Genomic DNA, 20,297 nt, shown 5'->3' on the forward strand with positions numbered 1-20,297 from the left:
AATGTTGCCATTTATCAGCCCAAGCCTGGATATTGTCCAGGTCTTGCTGCATTTCTACACGGACTGCTTCAGTATCTGAGGAGTTGCGAATGGTGCTGAACATTATGCAATCATCAGCGAACATCCTCACTTCTGACCTTATGATTGAAGGAAGGTCATTGATGAAGCAGCTAAAGATGGTTGGGCCCAGGACACTACCCTGAGGAACTCCTGCAATGATGTCCTGGAGCTCAGATGATTGACCTCCAACAATCACAACCATCTTCCTTTGCACTAGGTACGACTCCAATCAGCAGAGAGTTTTCCACCTGATTCCATTCACTCCAGTTTTGCTAGGGCTCCTTGATGCTATCTCGATCAACTGCTGCCTTGATGTCAAGGGCAGTCACTCTCACCTCACCTCTTGAGTTCAGCTCTTTTGTCCATGTTTGAACCAAGGCTGTAATGAGGTCAGGAGCTGAGTGGCCCTGGCGTACCCAAACTGAGCGTCAGTGAGCACGTTATTGCTAAGCAAGTGCCGCTTGATGGCACTGTTGATGACGCCTTCCATCATTTTACTGATGATTGAGAATAGGCTGATGGGGCAGTAATTGGCCGGGTTGGATTTGTCCTGCTTTTTGTGTACAGGACATACCTGGGCAATTTGCCAAATTGCCAAGTAGATGCCAATGTAGCTGTACTGGAACAGCTTGGCTAGGGGCACGGCAAGTTCTGGAGCACAGGTCTTCAGTACTAATGCCAGAATGTTGTCAGGGCCCATAGCCTTTGTAGTATCCAGTGCCTTCAGTTGTTTCTTGATATCAAGTGAAGTAAATCAAACTAGCTGAAAACTGGCATCTATGATGCTGGGGACTTCAGGTGGAGGCTGAGATGGATCATTCATTCGGCACTTCTGGCTGAAGATTGTTACAGATGCTTCAGCCTTATCTTTTGCACTGATGTGCTGGGCTCCCCCAACACTGAGGATGGGAGTATTTGTGGAGCCACCTCCTCCAGCTCGTTGTTTGACACCTCATTTTGAGATATGCCTGGTGCTACTCCTGGCATGCCCTCCTGCACTCTTCATTGAACTAGGGCTGATCCCCAGCTTGATGGTAATAGTAGAGTGGGGGATATGCCGGGCCATGAGGTTACAGATTGTGGTTGCTGGTGTTGGTGGCCCACAATGCTTCATGGATGCCCAGTTTTGCATTACAGATCTGTTCGAAATCTATCCCATTTAGCATCGTGGTAGTGCCACACAAAACGATAGAGGGGAGAAGAGGAAAAACGTTTTCACCCAGAGGGTGATGGGAGCCTGGAACTTACTGCCTGAAAGGGTAGTTGAGGCAGAAATCCTCAACTCATTCAAAAGGAGTCTGGATATGCACCTCAAGTGCTGTAATCTGCAGGGCTACGGACCAAATGCTGGAAGGTGGAATTAGAATAAGTAGATCGTTTTTCGGCCGGCACAGACACGATGGGCCAAGTGGCCTCTTTCTGTGCCTTAAACTTTCTATGATTCTACAGAGTATTTCCAGCATTTTCTGTTTTTATTTCAGATTTCCAGTATCCACAGTATTTTGCTTTCATTTTATGTTTTTCCCCCTTGTTGGTTCACTCACCAGCTGCTGCAGATCCAGTGTGGCAGCTATGTCCTTTAGGGCTCGGTCAGTAATGGTGCTACTGAGCCGCTCTTGTTGGTGGAATTTGAAGTTCCCCCCCCCCATAGCACATACTGCACCTTGCCACCCTCAGTGCTTCCTCCAAGTGGTGTTCAACATGGAAGAGTACTGATTCATCAGCTGAGGGGGGGCAGTATGTGGTAATCAGCAGGAGGTTTTCTTGTAAGGGGGACTTTGCAGGGTCGACAGGGCTGGGTTTGCCGTTGTCGTTTTTGCTGCCTATGTCGATGCCAGGTGGTCCATCTGGTTTCATTTCTTATTGACTCTGTAGTGGTTAGATACAACTGAGTGGATTGCTTGGTCATTTCAGAGGGCATTTAAGAATCAACCACATTGCTGTGGGTCTGGAGTCATATGAATGAGCCAGATGGGTTTTTACGACAGTTGACAATGGTTTCATGGTTGTCATTGGACTAGCTTTTAATTCGAGATTTATTAATTGAATTCAAATTTCACCTTCTGCAGTGGTGGGATTCGAACCCATGTCCACAGAGAAATAGCCTGTGTCTCTGAGTTACTAGTCCAGTGACAATACCACTATGTCACTGCCTCCCCAGGACTACACCATTTGATATTGGCCAGAATCTGCCAGCGGGTTCCAGTCCTTGGAGATTTCCCCTTGGCAATGCTCCCCGCTGCCCGCTTTTGCTTCTCAGTTCTTGCAACATCAATCTCCTCTTCTGTGTCGCTGGATCATGAAGAGACACTACCCATTGACGAAGAACTTTCACCATCTGATTTTGGATCTCCATGCTCTTGGTGTGGCATCTCTGAGAAGAGGCTGATACTCTCCAAACCAGAACCACTGAGTTCCTGTGACCCAATGTGAGTACCCTTGGTCTTTTCTGCTGTAATGGGTACCTTGGTGACCTCGTGGATGGTTCTGTTGTTGAGGTCCTTACACGCTGATAGACATGCCAGTGCTAGTCCGCTCGTATCTACCAGGTAGAATATTTGTGGTTTCCGTGCTGGCTTGCCATATCTGCATTGCATTGTTAGCGTGCCACTACAAGGGATGGGTGACCCATTATATGCAGATAACTTTGCATTTGTTGGTTGTATCATTGATTTCCAATGACTGTCGTACATACCGTTCAGGATCCGGACTGGCAGGATATTTACAGTAGTGCCGGTGTCAATCTTGACCCTGAGTGTATGTTTGCCAGCTTTCTTTGGGCACATGATGTTAATAGTGGTGAAAGCTTCCAGTTGTTTGACTTCATCAACGTGATGTATCAGGTTCATAATGTGGAACGCCTGTTCATCTTCTGGCTAAGAATTACTCCTCGTTGAGTCTTGTCTCAGGTTTGTTTGGACTTCGTGAATCAGCTTGCATTTATGCAGGTCTCTCACGCTGTCCTAGCTGCTGTTGCCCTGTTGCTGCACCTGCCTTCTACTTGCTTGTGTCCTATTGTGACATCTGGCTGCGCCTTTGGAGCCAGATTTCTTGCATAGATGGGCCCAGTGTCCTTTTGTACTGCATGCCTTGCACAGCTCACGAAATGCACAGCAATTTCGCCATGAATGGGACAGGCTACACTTAACACACAGCTTGCTTGCTCTTTTCAACCTGGTATGGTGTCAATACTGTTGGTTGAACCTAGTGCTTGCACGTGCTGTTGTCCGGTTACAATGTCTTCATATTTCCTGCTATCTTCCAGCAGATCAATGCTTTGACCTTTCTTTTTCTTCAAGTAGTCTTTCTGAAACGTTTCAATGGGTGTCGATATGATCACTAGTTCCATTATTCAGTTCAACAGCTCAGTTTCTGAGAATTACCATTTGTTTTCCTTACTACAGCATCTATTGATTCCTGTGGCTATTGCCTGTACGACACAATGGGCTAAAGGGCCTGTTTCTGTGCTGTATAACTCTATGACTCTATCAATTCCAGGTGGTGAATTCTAATATTCACAAGAGATGATCTTCTAGCACTTTCCATATCTTTGTGGGATCTTTCTGGTCCTTGTCAGATAGTCCAGAGGTGTCGATTTTGTGTAATCCCTCATTTCCAACTGCTGTTAGCATTTTTACAGCCTGTTTTTCTGGTTCTACAATTACTTGGTCTGTGAAGAATAACTGCATTCTTTGTTTGAAAAGTTGGAACTCGGATAGGATATCCATAGTTTTCCAGTTCATGCTGGGAAATTTGGTATCCATCTTCTTGCTACTCTTTCACTTTAAAACATGCTTTAAGACTTGTTCTATGACTCTGCACTGATTCCCTTTTAAGAAACTGCTAATTAGAATAGCTGCTTTGATTGACAGGAGCAGGTGTTTGCTAGTGCTGTGTGTTTATCCTGCTTCCAGCACTTAAGCTTGTTTGTTGACACAGCTGTTCAATAGGCAGTTCTATTGCTTTTTTCAGAGTTTGTTTATGTTCTTCAGGCTAGAGTGGTTCAATGAGATTTTTTAAAACTTTTGCTGCATGGATGAAGGCGCTGCAGTGATCGAGTTTTCCTGCGCTTTTTCTAACGGACGCCTCCTGTAATGGTGCCAACGCCAATCAGCCTGGTAGGGGAGTCAGATTTCCTCTTTTTTTTTTGCATGGAGCTTTGAGAAAACGGCAATCTTTTGAAGGACTTAAAAGCTTTTTTAAAAAAAATAGTATCCCTTGCCCATAGGCACAATGACTCACCCAATTTCCTTGCAGCATGTCATTCTGTGCTCTGTCTTCTACAGTTTGAGGTCAGTTATTTTTTTTGCTGCTTGAGCCAGTATTTTTTTTTCCTTTCTCTCTAGTGTCTGTAGGAATGGCCGTTTTCAGAGCTGTTTTACCTGTGGCTTTCAAACCTAGACTTTGTCTTCTCACCATCACTGCCACCATAAAAGGAGTTCTTTATGTCACATGACTGCATCCTGGTACTTGGCTCATGAGCATACTGATATCTTAAAGGAGCATCACTCTTAAAGGCAACAGGAGGCATCGGGCACTTCGCCCCACCACCCCTCTGCCATTCATCGCGATTCTCTGTGACCCCCACCTCAGGGCAGCCCATAAAATCCAGGCCTAAGTGCAAGAGAACCCACCCCAATTTTCATAAGTTTCTCCCTCATTCTATGTCTGAGAAACAGGTAAGTACAAGATTCATTTTCTTCCCCAATTACCTTTTTTATTACTTCACCACAATGTTCAGACTTGGAAAGGAATAAGTTTCTTCTTATCCATAGTCTCTTGCATTATGATGCAACCATCATATAACATTTTAAATTCACATTAGTGTTAAATTTCATATTCTGTTCACTACCAAATATTCTCTCCATTGCAAAAATATTTAATAACCTTTAAATCAGCAGCTTCATTTTCTTCGCAACTGTTTCTTCCTATTTTAGTGTCATATGTAAATTAAAAAATCTATAATTTAATTTCAATAAAAGCAAAATACTGCAGATTCTGGAAATCTGAAATAAAAACAGAAAGTGCTGGAAATACTCAGCAGGTCAGGCAGCATCTGTGAGAGAGAAGCAGAGTTAACGTTTCAGGTCTGTGACCTTTCATCAGAACTGGCAAAGATTAGAAAATAATTAGGTTTAAAGCAAGTGAAGGGAGATTGTGAAGGGGCAGGGTGTGTTTGTGGGGAAGAGAACAAAACAGAAGTTGTGTGACAGGGCAGAGGGCAGGAGAAATTAAATAACAAAGCTATCATGAGACAAAGGCAAAGAGCATGTTAATGCTTCTGGTGAAAGACAAAGCATTAGTCCAGAGAGAGTGTTAATGGCAGAATAATGAACAGCTCTGGCCACATGAAAAAAAAGGCACATGAATAAAAAATAAAATAAGAAATAAAAGAAATAGAAAAATATAAAAAAGGCCAGTCATTCACTGAAATAATTTGTTGTTATTTTACTGCCTATGTGTATGAATTACTTAGATTAAGTATCTGCATTATGATCTTCTGTCAGTAACAATCATATTCTGATTCTCTTTACCTAGAAAATATAAATCTATTAATGGTTAATCGAATGTGAATCTTAATTCATCAACAGAGGAAATGTTTGAAAGACAGTCATTATTGTTTTGATGATGCCACCAGAGGAACATAGGAAATAGAGGCAGGAGTAGGCCATTCGGCCCCTTGAGCCTGCTCCGCCATTCAACTAGACCATGGTTCATCTTCTATCTCAACACCATTTTCCCGCACTATCCCCATAACCCTTTATATCTTTTATATCTAGAAATTTATCCATCAAATCATATAACTTAGAGCTGTTAAAGATGTATTGTTGAATATGAATCACTATTCAATCTATTCCTTTGTCTACAGAAAAGCTGTTACAATATTATAAATTATTTTGGGCAATTTACCTCCATATTTGAACCATAGAATGTGCAGACTTGCCCCAGCTGGTATCTACTGGCAGAGATTTCTGCCTGGAATATGCACAAAGCCCTGGCAGGATATCCTATGAGATTTTCCTTACCTCCTGTGCAGAGATACCCCAGCCTTCAGCTGAATCATTCCATCTGTCCCATTGCAAGCTGCCTGATTTCTAATGAAACAGGTTTGTTTCTGAGAGACCATTAATTGTAACTTTAAGTTTAAATGCTGAAATTATCTTTGTCATTCTTTGAACTGTATCCGCACAGTATTTTAAATGTGGCCTTAATAATTATTAATTCAAGATTAAAATAACCCATTTTGACTTGTAATCGAATACTGCTGTGATGTTTCTAAGCATTTCATTAGCTTTACTATGCAAAATTATTTCCTTGGTCTGTGTTGTTTAAGATGGACTGTGATAAAGAACTAAAATTCACAAATTGAGAATTCGACAAAGTCTGCAGATTATGGACAGAATTTTATGAGCGCGAGCAAATCGCGATGGCGCACTTTCATCTCGGCGGACGCTTGCGCAGATGCGCCGTCGTTGAGTCCCCACGATATTTTGCACGGGGGCTCATTTAAATGGAGGTGATGAAGTGGCCACCTCCGATGATATAGAGGGAGCAGCCGCTCTGTCCCCGGCAATGGCGTCCAGCACCACCATGCAGACACGTTGCCATTTTTAAAGGGCTGCAAGCGCTTTAGGTGTATTTGCATTTTTGAAGTCAAAGAATGTGGAAAAGGGCAGTTACATGTAGAATTACATTTCACTCCCCTCAACCACACCCCCCAAGGAAGAATTGATTCATTAATTGGACATTCCCCCCACCAAAAACCTTTTAGGTATATCCGACCTTTCCCCCCTACCTTTTACAACCTTAAACCTTAACCCGTTCCCACCATCCCCCTCACCAATCAAAAGAGTTTTCCCCACTCCCCCGACCATGAGAATTACACTCCTCCCCTCTCGTGTCATGGCTCAGAACTCCGAATGGAGTGCCGAAGGCACGCAGTTTCATGTCAGCTGCCAGAATATCGGCGTAGGATAACCACCGGGACAAGGTAAATTAATTTGCATTTATTTTACTTCATTTTAATATTTAAATGAAGGGATGGGGGGCTGCACCAAGGTCTTGCCACTGCTGGTAAAATGTGGCAGGGCCTTCTTGGCATTGGAGGTCATGATGGGCCTCTCAGAAGAATTTTCTGGGCCCCCCCGCCATGACTCTCCGATGCCAGAAGCTCATGAATTCAGCCCTATAATTGCAAACATCATTCTTCTCCCCCACCCCAAGGGGACTTGGGTGCCTGAAACTGAATCTAGTCACAACTTTTCAGTGTTCTACAGAGGTCAAATTGATCTAATATATTTGACATCGGTGATGCTGTTGTGCAGAGAACAGGCTTGTCATTTATTTCATTGCTGTTTGTGGGATCTTGTTGTGCACAAATTGGATGTTGTATTTCTTACATTATAACAGTACAAAAGTACTTCATTGGCTGTAAAATGCTTTGGCACATCCTGAAATCATGAAAGTTGCTATGCAAATACAAGTTTTTGTATTTTAGTGAAGATTAGATGAACAGGGAATGAGAGAAATATGCCACTGCAGCCCCTCATTGCCCCTCATCTGCAAAAAATTTGCCCGTATTAGTTTGGGCAGACATATAAACATACTTGTGTGCTCACAGCTACTTCTTCACTCCTGCTGATCTGGAGAAAGTGTGCCAGGAGATGAGAAAAGTTAGATTGTGTAATTACATTTAAGAAGGAAAGAAAATATGAAATGCAATGTTTTAGAAAGTGCCCTTGTAAGGGATAATGACACATTAACAATGAAAAAGCATTCAGTTCTTTTCGTTAGAGTCTAAATTGAACCTACTCATGGGTGACTATTACATTGAAATGAAACATTTCACAAAATGTTTACTACACAAGGATATATGCAAGATTGTGTTTTATTACAAAAAGAAAGGAGCCTCCAGAACCTACTCTGTACAGTGTAACAGGAGAAATGATCGTTCTGCTAATTTACCAACAACTGTACAATATTTTCTTCTTTCTACTAAAGCAAACCTTAAATCTTTTAGCCACTTCTCCATTTTCCGTAACATTCCAGTTGGGTCTGAGTTGAGGTTTTTGGGGTCTGTTATCTCATCTCACAGATTGGGAAGTCTAACCATCTGCCTTGCTCAAGGCTGAAAATTATTTTTGTTTCCTCCATCCTTCATTTTATTTTAGTGTTTTTTGCAAGAAGAATATTTTCCTTGTTACGACCGAGGTGGGAGGGGTGCACTGTCTTTTCTAGTTCCACTTCTCCACAGGTCACAACATATATTTAAATGTTTACCCAGATACTGATGCAGTCAATCATATAGTCTACTCTTTATCCCAGAAGAAAATACACCAACCAGGTTTAGAACATAAGAACTAGGAGCAGGAGGAGGCAATTCAGCCCCTCGAGCCTGCTCCGCCATTTAATACGATCATGGCTGATCTCACCTCAGCCTCAACTCCACTTTCCTGCCCATTCTCCATAACCCTTCAACCCATTACTAATTAAAAATCTGTCTATCTCCTCCTTAAATTTACTCAATGTCCTGGCATCCACCGTACTCCGGGATAGTGAATTCCACAGACTCACGACCCTTTGAGAGAAGTAATTTCTCCTCATTTCTGTTTTAAATCTGCTCCCCTTATCCTAAAACTATGACCTCTCGTTCTAGATTGCCCCACAAGAGGAAACATCCTCTTTACGTCGACTTTGTCAATCCCCTTAATCATCTTATATACCTCAATTAGATCTCCTCTCATTCTTCTAAACTCTAGAGAGTAAAGGCCTAAACTGCTCAATCTCTCTTCATTAGACAAACCCCTCATCTCTGGAATCAATCTAGTGAACTTCCTCTGAACTGCCTCCAATGCAACTACATCCCTCCTCAAGTAAGGGGACCAAAACTGTACGCAATACTCCAGGTGCGGTCTCATCAATGCCTTGTACAGCTGCAGCAACACTTCCCTACTTTTATACTCTATTCCTTTAGCAATAAATGCCAAAATTCCATTTACCTTCCTTATCACCTGCTGTACCTGCATACTAGTTCTCTGTGAATCATGCACGAGGACACCCAGATCCCTCTGCACCGAAGCACTCTGAAGTTTCTCTCCATTCAGATAATAATTTGCCTTTCTATTCTTCTGACCAAAATGGATAACCTCACACTTATCCACATTAAACTCCATCTGCCAAATTTTGGCCCATTCACCTAACCTTTCCATATCCATTTGTAAATTTCTTATTTCTTTATTGCAACTTACTATCCCACCTATTTTCGTGTCATCTGCAAATTTGGTTATAATACCTTCTATCCCTGCATCCAAGTCATTTATATAGATTGTAAATAGTTGGGGTCTGAGGACCGAACCCTGTGGCACCCCACTAGCTACATCTTGCCAGCCAGAAAAAGACCCATTTATCCCGAATCTCTGCCAATCCTCTATCCAAGTTAATAAATTGCCCCTAACCCCATGTGATCTTACCTTGTGTATTAACCTTTTGTGCGGCACCTTATCAAATGCCTTCTGGAAGTCCAGATAAACAACATCTACAGGATCCCCATTATCCACTTTGCTTGTTACAGCTTCGAAGAACTCTCGCAAATTAGTCAAACACGATTTACCCTTCATAAAACTATGCTGACTCTGATGGATTGCGTTTTGACTTTCTAAATGTCCTGTTATACTTCCCTAATAATGGATTTTAACAATTTCCCAACGACAGATGATAAAGTAACTGGTCTATAGTTTCCTACTTTCTGCCTCCCTCCCTTTTTGAATAAGGGCGTTATATTAGCTTTTTTCCAATCCACTGGAATCCACTATCTCCGCTGCCAGTTCCTTTCAGACCCTAGGATGTAGGCCATCAGGCCCTGGGGATTTGTCTGCCTTCAATCCCAATAATTTGCTCAGTACCTTTTCCCTTTTGATGATGATTGTTCTAACTTCCTCCCTTTCTATAACCTCTGCATTTCCTGTTACTATTGGGATGGTACTGGTATTGTCCACTGTGAAAACGGAGGCAAAATACTGATTTAGTGTCTCCGCCATTTCTGTGTTCCCCTCTATTAACTCCCCAGTCTCATCCTCCAAAGGACTAACATTCACTTTAGCTACTCTCTTACCTTTTATATATACTTAAAGAAGCTTTTGCTATCCGTTTTTATATTTTACGCTAGTTTTCTTTCATAATTTATCTTTTCTCTTTTTATTACTTTTTTAGTAACACTTTGTTAATCTTTAAAAGTTTCCCAATCTTCCAGCCTGCCACTGGCCTTTGCAATATGGTATGTCATAATTTTGTCTTTATGTTATCCTTAACTTTCTTGCTCAGCCATGGATGTTTTTGCCTCCTCTTAGAATCTTTCTTCCTCTCTGGAATATATTTTAGTTGGGAGGAATTGAATATCTCCTTCAACATCTGCCACTGCTCATCAACTGTCCTACCTTTTAGTCTTCCTGCCCAGTCCACTAGGGCCAAATCTGTCCTCATGCCTATGTAATTACCTTTGTTTAATTCCAGAATGCTAGTCATCGAGACATAGAGAGATACAGCGCTGAAACAGGCCCTTCGTCCCACCGGGTCTGTGCTGACCATCAACCACCCATTTATACTAATCCTACATTAATCCCATAGTCCCTACCACCTACCTACACTAGGGACAATTTACAATGGCCAATTTACCTATCAACCTGAAAGTCTTTGGCTGTGGGAGGAAACTGGAGCACCCGGCAGAAACCCATGCGGTCACAGGGAGAACTTGCAAAGTCCGCACAGGCAGTACCCAGAACCGAACCCGGGTCGCTGGATGAGGCTGCGGTGCTAACCACTGCGCCACTGTGCCACTGCACCGCCCACAGTGTGGGACTCCAGTTTCTTGCCCTCAAACTGAATTTGAAATTCTAGCATGCTATGATCACTCTTCCCTAGAGGATCCTTAACTATGAGATCATTAATTATTCCCACCTCATTACATAATACCAAATCTAGAATAACCTGCTCCCTGCTTGGTTGCACAACATATTGCTCCAAAAAAAATCTCCAATACATTCAATGAACTTTCCCTTGAGGCTACCTTTGCCAATTTGATTAATCCAGTCTATATGCATATTAAAATCACCCATGATTATTGCTTTACCTTTCTTACAAGCCCCCAGTATTTCCTGGTTTATACTGTGCCCCACTGCAGAACTACTGTTTGGGGACCTATAGATTACTCCCACCAGGGACTTCTTTCCTTTGCTATTTCTTATTTCTACCCAGACTGATTCTACGTCTTGATCTCCAATGCCTATATCATTTCTCATTACAGCACTGATCTCTTCTTTTACTAACAAAGCTACACCACCTCCTTTTCCTTTCGAAATACTGAGTATCCTTGGATATTCAATTCCCAAACCTGGTTTCCCTGCAACCACGTCTCAGTAATTGCCACTAAATCATACCCATTTGTCTCTATTTGCACTGTTAACTCATTTATTTTATTCCGAATGCTTCGTGCATTCAGATACAAAGCCTTTAAGTTTGTTCTATTATGAAATTTCCCTATTCTTGTATGATTCCTTGGTGCAATATGATGTTCACACGTTCTGTCCCTTCGTTTTATTTTCTGGTAACAACCAGCCTCATCACTAACCTGCACTCCTACCTTCTCCTTTAACTTTGATTTCCTAATTTTCCATGCAACTGAACCCTCCCCACAACTATCGAGTTTAAAGCCCTATCTACAACACTAGTTTTGCGATTCACCAGGACTCCGGTCCGAGTATGATTCAGGTGGAGCCCGCCCCATTGGAACAGCTCCCTCCTTCCCCAGTACTGGTGCCAATGTCCCATGAATTTGAACCCATTTCTCCCATACCAATCTTTCAGCCACACATTTACCTCTTTAATCTTATTGACCCTGTGCCAATTTGCTTGTGGCTCAGTTAGTAATCCAGAGATTATTACCTTTTTGGTTCTGCTTTTTAATTTAGCCCCTAGCTGCTCATATTCATCAGCAGAACCTCTATCCTCATTCTACCTATATCGTTGGTACCTACGTGGACCACGGAAACTGGATCTTTCCCCTCCCACGCCAAGTTCCTCTGTAGCCCAGATGAGATATCCTGAACCCTGGCACCAGGTAGGCAACAGAGCCTTCGGGACTCTCGATCCTGGCCACAGAGAACAGTGTCTATGCCCCTAACTATATTATGATTATGACTACATTTCTCTTTTCTCCCCCCACTTGAGTAGCTCCCTGTACCACGGTGTTATGGTCAGTTTGCTCATCCTCCCTACAGTCCCTGCTCTCAACCTCACAAGGAGCAAGAATCTCAAACCTGTTAGACAAGGACAAGGGCTGAGGCTCCTGCAACACTACCTCCTGGATCCCTCTACCTGCCTCACTCATAGTCACACCCTCCTGTCCCTGACCACTGGCCGAATTCAAGGTAGTTAATCTAAGGGGTGTGACTGCCTCCTGAAACACAGCATCCAGGTAACTCTCCCCCTCCCTGATGTGTCGCAGTGTCCGAAGCTCAGGCTCCAGCTCATCAACTCTGAGCCAGAGTTCCTCAAGCAACCAGCACTTGCTACAGATGTGGTCACTAGGAACCACAATGGGGTCCACCAGCTCCCACATCATGCAAGTGCAACACATCACCTGGACCTGCATCTCTATTTTATTTAATTAGATTTTAATTTGGTTTTTAAATTTCCCACTGGTCTTTAGTTCTTTAATCCGCTTTAGTTTTTAGTTATATACTAATAAATTGATTATATTTGATTTCAATTTAAATTAAAAGCTTACTTGAATACTCACCCCAGCTGCTTTCTGTTTCCCTGCTCTCACTGTTGAATGTGATGTCACTCTGATGTCACTTTTTGACTTTTTTCCGGCTCCGCTCCCACTCCTTGGCCTGCGCTCATCTCTTTCTGTCTCTCCCACTGTGGTTTGGTGCACTTTTTGAACTCTCCGCTCCTCGGGCTGCGCTCCTCTCTCTCTGTCTCTTCTTTAATAAATAACAAAATTATCAGTTTATTATCAAACAAGACTTAACCACTAACAAAGCAAAGCATTAACACACAGATTGAAATATGAAAGTTCCCTTTTTACCTTAATCCCTCACACACACATACACCTGATAACCGAAAAATCAAGAGATTTTCTCTTTAGAGCTCTGTTACAAAAAAAGGCAAAAAAAAAATACTTTGGCCAAATACTTGCTAATTCTTGAAGAAAAAAGAGAAGCTGTGGAAAGTAACTATGGAATTGTGGATGCATTGGTGATCATCTTCCAAATTCTATAAATTCTGGAGTGGTTCCTGCAGATTGGAAGGTTGCAAATGTCACCCCACTATTTAAGAAGGGAGGGAGAGAGAAAACAGGGAATTACAGACCTATTAGCCTTACATCGGTCATTGGAAAAATGCTAGATAATTTGGATGTGGGGACCAAATGTAATATTTCCAAGTTCACAGATGAGACAAAACTAGGTGGGAATGTGTGTTGTGAGGAAGATGCAAAGCAGCTTCAAGGGGATTTGGACAGACTTAGTGAGTGAGCAAGAATGTGGCAGATGGAATATAATATGGAAAAATGTGAGGTTATCCACTTTGGTAGGAGGAATAGATGTGCAGAGTATTTCTTAAATGGTAAGAGATCAGAAAGTGTAGATGTACAAAGGGACCTGGGTGTCCTTATCAATAAGTCACTGAAAGCTAACATGCAGGTACAGCAAGCAATTAGGAAGGCCAATGGTATATTAGCCTTTATCACAAGAGGATTTGAGTTGAGGAGTAGTGAAGTTTTGCTTCAATTGTATAGAACCTTGGTTAGACTGCACCTGGAGTACTGTGTGCAGTTTTGGTCCCCTTACATTAGGAAGGATATTGTTGTCATAGAGGGAGTGCAATGAAGGTTCACCAGACTTGTTCCTGGGATGGCAGGACTGTCCTCAGAAGAGAGATTGGGGAAACTGGGCCTGTATTCTCTAGAGTTTTATAGAATGAGAGGTGATCTCATTGAAACCTACAAAATACTTAAAGGGATAGACAGGATAAATGCAGCTAAGATGTTTCCCCTGGTTGGGGAGTCTAGAACCAGGGGACACAATTTCAAAATAAAGGGGAAGCCACTTAGGACAGAGATGAGGAAACATTTCTTTACTCAGAGGGTTGTGAATCTTTGGAATTCTCTACCCCAGAGGACTGTGGAAGCTCAGTCATTGAGTATGTTTAAAGCAGAGATTGACAGATTTCTAAATACAAATGACATAAAGGGATATGAGGATAGTGTGAGAAAAAGGCATTGAAATGGAAGATCAGCCATGATCGTATTAAATGGCTGGGCAGGCTCGATGGGCTGCATGGCCTACTCCCGCTCCTATGTTTCTATGTCAGTTGTCCCTTTATTCTGGCATCCCAAATACACGTGGACGGCTGTCACTGGGATCTTTCTAGAACAGTTCCTTTCAGGTGACGTTGAAGATCAGTTTGGCAAGCTTTCCAGGAGAAATGGCAACAGCGGTTTCTGGCAGGCCTTTCAGGAGTAATGTCACATCAAATTCTCTATTTCTTACACGCGCTTCTAAGAGCTTCTTAAAGAGATGGAAAGGCTGAGCTGATCTGGGATTTTGTCCTTGGCAGGTGGAAGCACTTTTGTAACACCCTGCAAATTGTGGGTTGTGACACCAGCAGTTGGACTTCAATAATGGGGCTGATGTGGGGCTGCCATGCCTCACCTTACTGTACATACCCACCTCTAGGTCTTTACTTGGTTCTAACTAAGTTGGGGAAGTGGAGATGCCTGCTATAGAGACCCACAGTGCTGTTAGGAAGGGAGTTCCAGGATTTTGACCCAGCAACAATGAAGGAACGGCAATATAGTTCCAAGTCAGGATGGTATGTGACTTGGAGGGGAACTTGCAGATGGTGGTGTATTTGCTGCCCTTGTCCTTCTAGTTAGTAGATGTCGCGGGTTTGGAAAGTGCTGTCTAAGGAGCCTTGGTGCGTTGCTGCAGTGCATCTTGTAGATGGTACACACTGCTGCCACTGTGCGTCGGTGGTGGAGGGAGTGAATGTTTGTAGATGGGGTGCCAATCAAGTGGGCTGCTTTGCCCTGGATGGTGTCAAGCTTCTTGAGTGTTGTTGGAGCTGCACCCATCCAGGCAAGTGGAGATTATTCCATCACACTCCGGACTTATGCCTTGTAGATGGTGGACAGGCTTTGGGGAGTCAAGTGGTGAGTTACTCACTGCAAGATTCCTAGCCTCTGACCTGTTCTTGTAGCCATGGTATTTATATGGCTACTCCAGTTCAGTTTCTGCTCAATGATAGCCCCTAGGATGTTGATAGTAGGGGATTCAGCGATGGTAATGCCGTTGAATGTCAAGGGGAGATGGTTAGATTCTCTCTTGTTGGAGATGTTCATTGCCTGGCACTTGCCTGGGATAGGGAATTCTAAAGATTTACAACCCTTTGAGTGAAGTAATTTTTCCCCAACTTAGCCATAAATGCTCGGCCCCTTATCATGAGACTGTGACCCCGTGTTTTAAATTACTCGACCAGTGGAAACATTCTGTCAGAGTCCACCCTATCCAGCCCCTTCAGAATCTTGTATGTTTCAATGAGATCACCTCTCATTCTTCTAAACGCCAGAGAATATCGGCCCAATTTACTCAGCCTCAATTTATTGGAGTCCTTTGAGGAAGTAATGTGTTTTGGATAAAGGGGAACCAGTGGATGTACTGTATTTTGATTTCCAGAAAGCATTTGATATGGTACCACATCAAAGGTTATTGCAGAAAATAAAAGCTCTTTGTGTAGGGGGTAACATATTGTCATGGATAGAAGATTGGCTAGCTAACAGGAAACAGAGAGTCGGCATAAATGGGTCATTTTGTGGTTGGCAAGATGCATCGAGTGGTGTGCCACAGGGATCTGTGCTGGGGCTACAATTTTTTACAATTTATATAAATAACTTGGATGAAGGGACCAAAGGTATGGTCGCTAAATTTCCAGATGACACAAAGATTGGTAGGAAAATAGGTTGTGAAGAGGACATAAGGAGGCTACAAAGGGATATAGATAGGTTAAGTGAGTGGGCAAAGACCTGGCAAACGGAGTATAATGTGGGAAAATGTGAAATTGTCCATTTTGGCAGGAAAAGTAAAAAAGGAGCATATTATCTAAATGGTGAGATATTGCAGAGCTCTGAGATGCAGAAGGATCTGGGTGTCCTAGATAAGGTTAGTATGGAGGTGCAACAAGTAATTAGGAATGCTAATAGAATGTTATACTTTATTGCGAGGGGAATTGAATACAAAAATAGGGAGGTTATGCTTCAGTGATACAGAGCATTTGTGAGACCACATCTGGAGTACTGTATACAGTATTGGTCTCCTTATTTAAAGAAGGATGTAAATGCATTGGAAGCAGTTCAGCAAAAGTTTACTAGACTAATACCTGGAATGGGCAGGTTGTCTTATAAGGAAAGGTTGGACAGGCTAGGTTTGTATCCACTGGAGTTTAGAAGAGTAAGAGGCGACTTGATTGAAATATAAGAACCTGAGGGGTCTTGACAGAGTAGATGTGGAAAGGATGTTTCCCCTTGTGGGAGAATCTAGAACTAGGGGTCACTATTTTTATGAAGGTGCTCCATTCTTAAAATGTTTTGAGGACTTGTGTTAACGATTATGAACATAGATTCATTTGGAAAACTGAAAGGATTCCATTTTCTTTTTACAAGGGTCACTGGGAAGATGCTTGAGTTTTGTGTTTAAAAGCATTTACTATATGCCGCATGCCTTAAGCTAAATAACAACAGGAACATTGCTGGCCAGGGGAGTTGTTTACAGAGAAGTACGTCAAGATTTATGGTGGTCAGGAGGTTTTGACTTGCTTTTGAGGTGTGGACTGTTTTGAAGGTCATTGGGCTTGCAGCCTGCTGACAGAAACACCCAGCTCATCTTTCTCCACCTCTTTGAAAAAAATACCTTCGGATCGAGAGTGATAGTTGAAACTCCTGATGCTGCATTTCTCCTGGAAAGCCTGCCAAATTAATTCTCGATGCTGCCTGTGAAGAACTGCTCCAGAAAGATCCCAGTGACAGCAGTCTTCGCATATTTGGGACGCCAGAATAAATGGACAACTGATATCATTCCATATCTTCTCCTTCTCCTTCAAGAATTAACAAGTGTGTGGCCAAAGTTTTTTTGTCTTTCTTTTGTAAAAGACCTCTGCAGAGAAACATTCTTTACTTTATTTTAATCTAACCAGTATGCATATTTGTTGGGTATCTGGAAGGGAATATCTATTTGCATTCATATTTCAAACTGTGTGTTAATGCTTTGCATCTTTACTGGATAAGTCTTGTTTTATAATAAACTGATAATTTTGTTGTTTATTGAAGAAACCTGTAGCTGTATTTTATTCTGGGATAGAGAATATATGATTGACCATATTGTTAACTGGAGAAGCAGTTAAATATATATTGTGACTTGTAGAGCAGTGGAACGAGAGAAAGACAGTGCACTCCTCTCACATCAGTCAGAACACTATTTAAAAATAAGAGGTTGCCCATTTAAGACAGAGATGAGGAGAATTTTTTTCTCAGAGGGTCATGAGTCTTTGGAACTCTCTTCCTCAAATGTTGGTGGAAGCAGAGTCTTTGAATATTTTTAAGGCAGAGGCAGATAGCAAGGGTGAAAGGTTATCAGAGGTAGGCAGGAATGTGGAAAAATAGGTTCAGCCATGAACTTATTGAATGGTGGAGCAGGCTCGAGAGGCCGAGTAGCCTATTCCTGCTCCTAATGTGTATGTTCGAATGTCCGTTTGTAGCCTCTCATCATAGGACAATCCCCTCATCCCAGGGACTAATTTAGTGAACCTTTGCTGTACCGTCGCCAATGCAAGTTTAATCCTTTTTCTTAAATGCGGAGACCAAAACTGCACGCAGTATTCCAGATGTGGACTCACCAAAGCCCTGTACAATTGTAGCAATACTTCTTTATTCCTGTACTCCAATCCCCTTTCAATAAAGGCCAACATACCATTTGCCTTCCTAATTGTTTGCTATAACTGCATGCTAACTTTCTGCATTCCTTGTACAAGCACACCCAAGTCTCTCTGAACACCAACACTTCCAAATTTCACACTTTTTAAAAAATTCTGCTTTTCTATTCTTGTGACCAAAGTGAATAACTTCATACTTTTCTATATTATACTCCATCTGCCATCTTGTTGCCCATTCACTTAATCCGTGTATTAGAGGCCCAGCACTGATCCCTGTGGCACTCCACTAGTTACAGCTTGCCAGTCTGAAAGTGACCCTTTAAGAATGTAGAGTGAGACACCTGTAATGCCCCCATCCCTCCTCCCTTTAGGTATACAGAGACCCCTAAAAAGAAACTTACCTTCTGCTGCGAAACCTTCTGCCTCTGTGGACCACATGACGGCCGCCCATTCATTGAAAAATCAGGAAGTGTCAGTGGAGAGGCGGCGGGCTGCATAATCAGCAAAGGTAAGTACTGTTTACCATATGGTAATTGTGGAGCAGCCGCCGTGCGGCAGGGGGGGCTGCACCGAAGTCCCCCCGCAACCGGTAATATACGGTGGGCCCTTCTTGACATCACGGCATCTCCCCGCCACATTTTACCAGCCCCTGCGCTGCGACCCATGGCCTTGAGGGGCCGGTAAAACTCAGCTCCTTGTGTAAGGGGAAGGCAGGAGCAGCAACTAAGTAGAATTTTACGGGTTGTGTTCTGAGACTACTGCCATTTATACTATATATGATTTGAAGGAGGATATTTATGGTAATAACACAAATGTTTATCAGCTCTTTCATTAAAACATGCCGTGGTCTTTGGTTCAGCTATTCCCTAATGCAGAAGGACATCAATCGCTACGCACTGCACCAATCTTCTTCCGAACTTCTTTTATTGCTGACTTCTCAAATATAGTAAATAATCTTCCCATATTTATTCTGTTAAAATCCTTTATAACTTTAGAAACCTCAGTTAAATCTTCTCCGAGGCTTAAATGTTCCATTTCTCAATAGAGATAATTTCAGTATTGCAAGCCTCTCCTTCTAACTATAATTTCTCTTTCCTGACATCATTCTGGTGTGTCTATGAGGGATGCTGTCTGTAACTTCAAGGATCTTTCTATAATGGGGAGCCCAAAATGGCACAAAGCGCCTTAACCACGGCTTAACTGTTGCTTAGTGCAAAATTATCTTAATCTCTTTGCCTTTGTAGTTTATGCCTCTGTTTATAAAGGTTTTGGTGTAAGATAACAGAACATGAAAGAGTTTCACAGTTGGGATACAATGTTGTCATTTTCGAACTGATTCCCTGAATGGGTGCAGCTGTTCACTAGGATTTCCCAATAAGGAATCAGCCCTGGTGCCCCATTCATAAAAAAACAAAATCCAGTTGTCCTTTTGTATGTTTTTATCTAACTTTGTTTACACTTTCCAATGTATCTGCATTTTCAAGGATCGATGCTCATACTTCAAGCAATCATCTATTTGGACCCCAAGGTCTTTCTGTTCATCCACAGCCTTCTGTATTTCTTCATTGAATGTTTTCTCCCTTTTCTTGTTTTAACTTCCAAATTGCATCAACTCACACTCTTCACATCAAGTTGCATCTTCACATTCTATCGATATCCTCCTGAAGTCTTTTAAAGTCTTCCTTGCTGTTCACTACCCCTCCTTGCCCCTCGCCCAACGAGTGCATCACAGTGCATTGCAATATCACGTTCCCTATTCCCAAACCCAAATCATTGATATAGAGAAAATGGACCCTCTGCTAGTCCCAGGTGAAAAATCACACCAACTAAAATGGAGGATTTACAACTTCTACCTTATGAGGAGAATTTATATTGAAACAAAGATTGAGATGTGGCATGATCCCAGTGTTCGCTGAAACAGTTTATATTATACATGTGATGAGCTGCTCAGATTAAACTGTGACAGCAGAATTTACTAAGGACATCACTCCAAATTGGCTGGTTTCAAGCAAGGCCAAAGATTAAAAATCCCAAGAAAATCCTCTGACCTCAAGACTGTAGCACTTGTCTATTTCCTATTAGATAATTACAACAATTTCACATCACGGGGGAGATTGGGAGAGTTTCTGTTTCTCAAGTGTTTCCTAACTCTTGTTTTGAAATTGAAAACTTGACAGAAGCAGATTGGGTGGGAGAGGGAAAAAGAGAATGATTAGGCAAGAGAGGAAGAGAAAGGATATCATTTGGACACA

This window comes from Heterodontus francisci, chromosome 2 (assembly GCF_036365525.1).
Source record: "Heterodontus francisci isolate sHetFra1 chromosome 2, sHetFra1.hap1, whole genome shotgun sequence".
NCBI lineage: Eukaryota > Metazoa > Chordata > Chondrichthyes > Heterodontiformes > Heterodontidae > Heterodontus > Heterodontus francisci.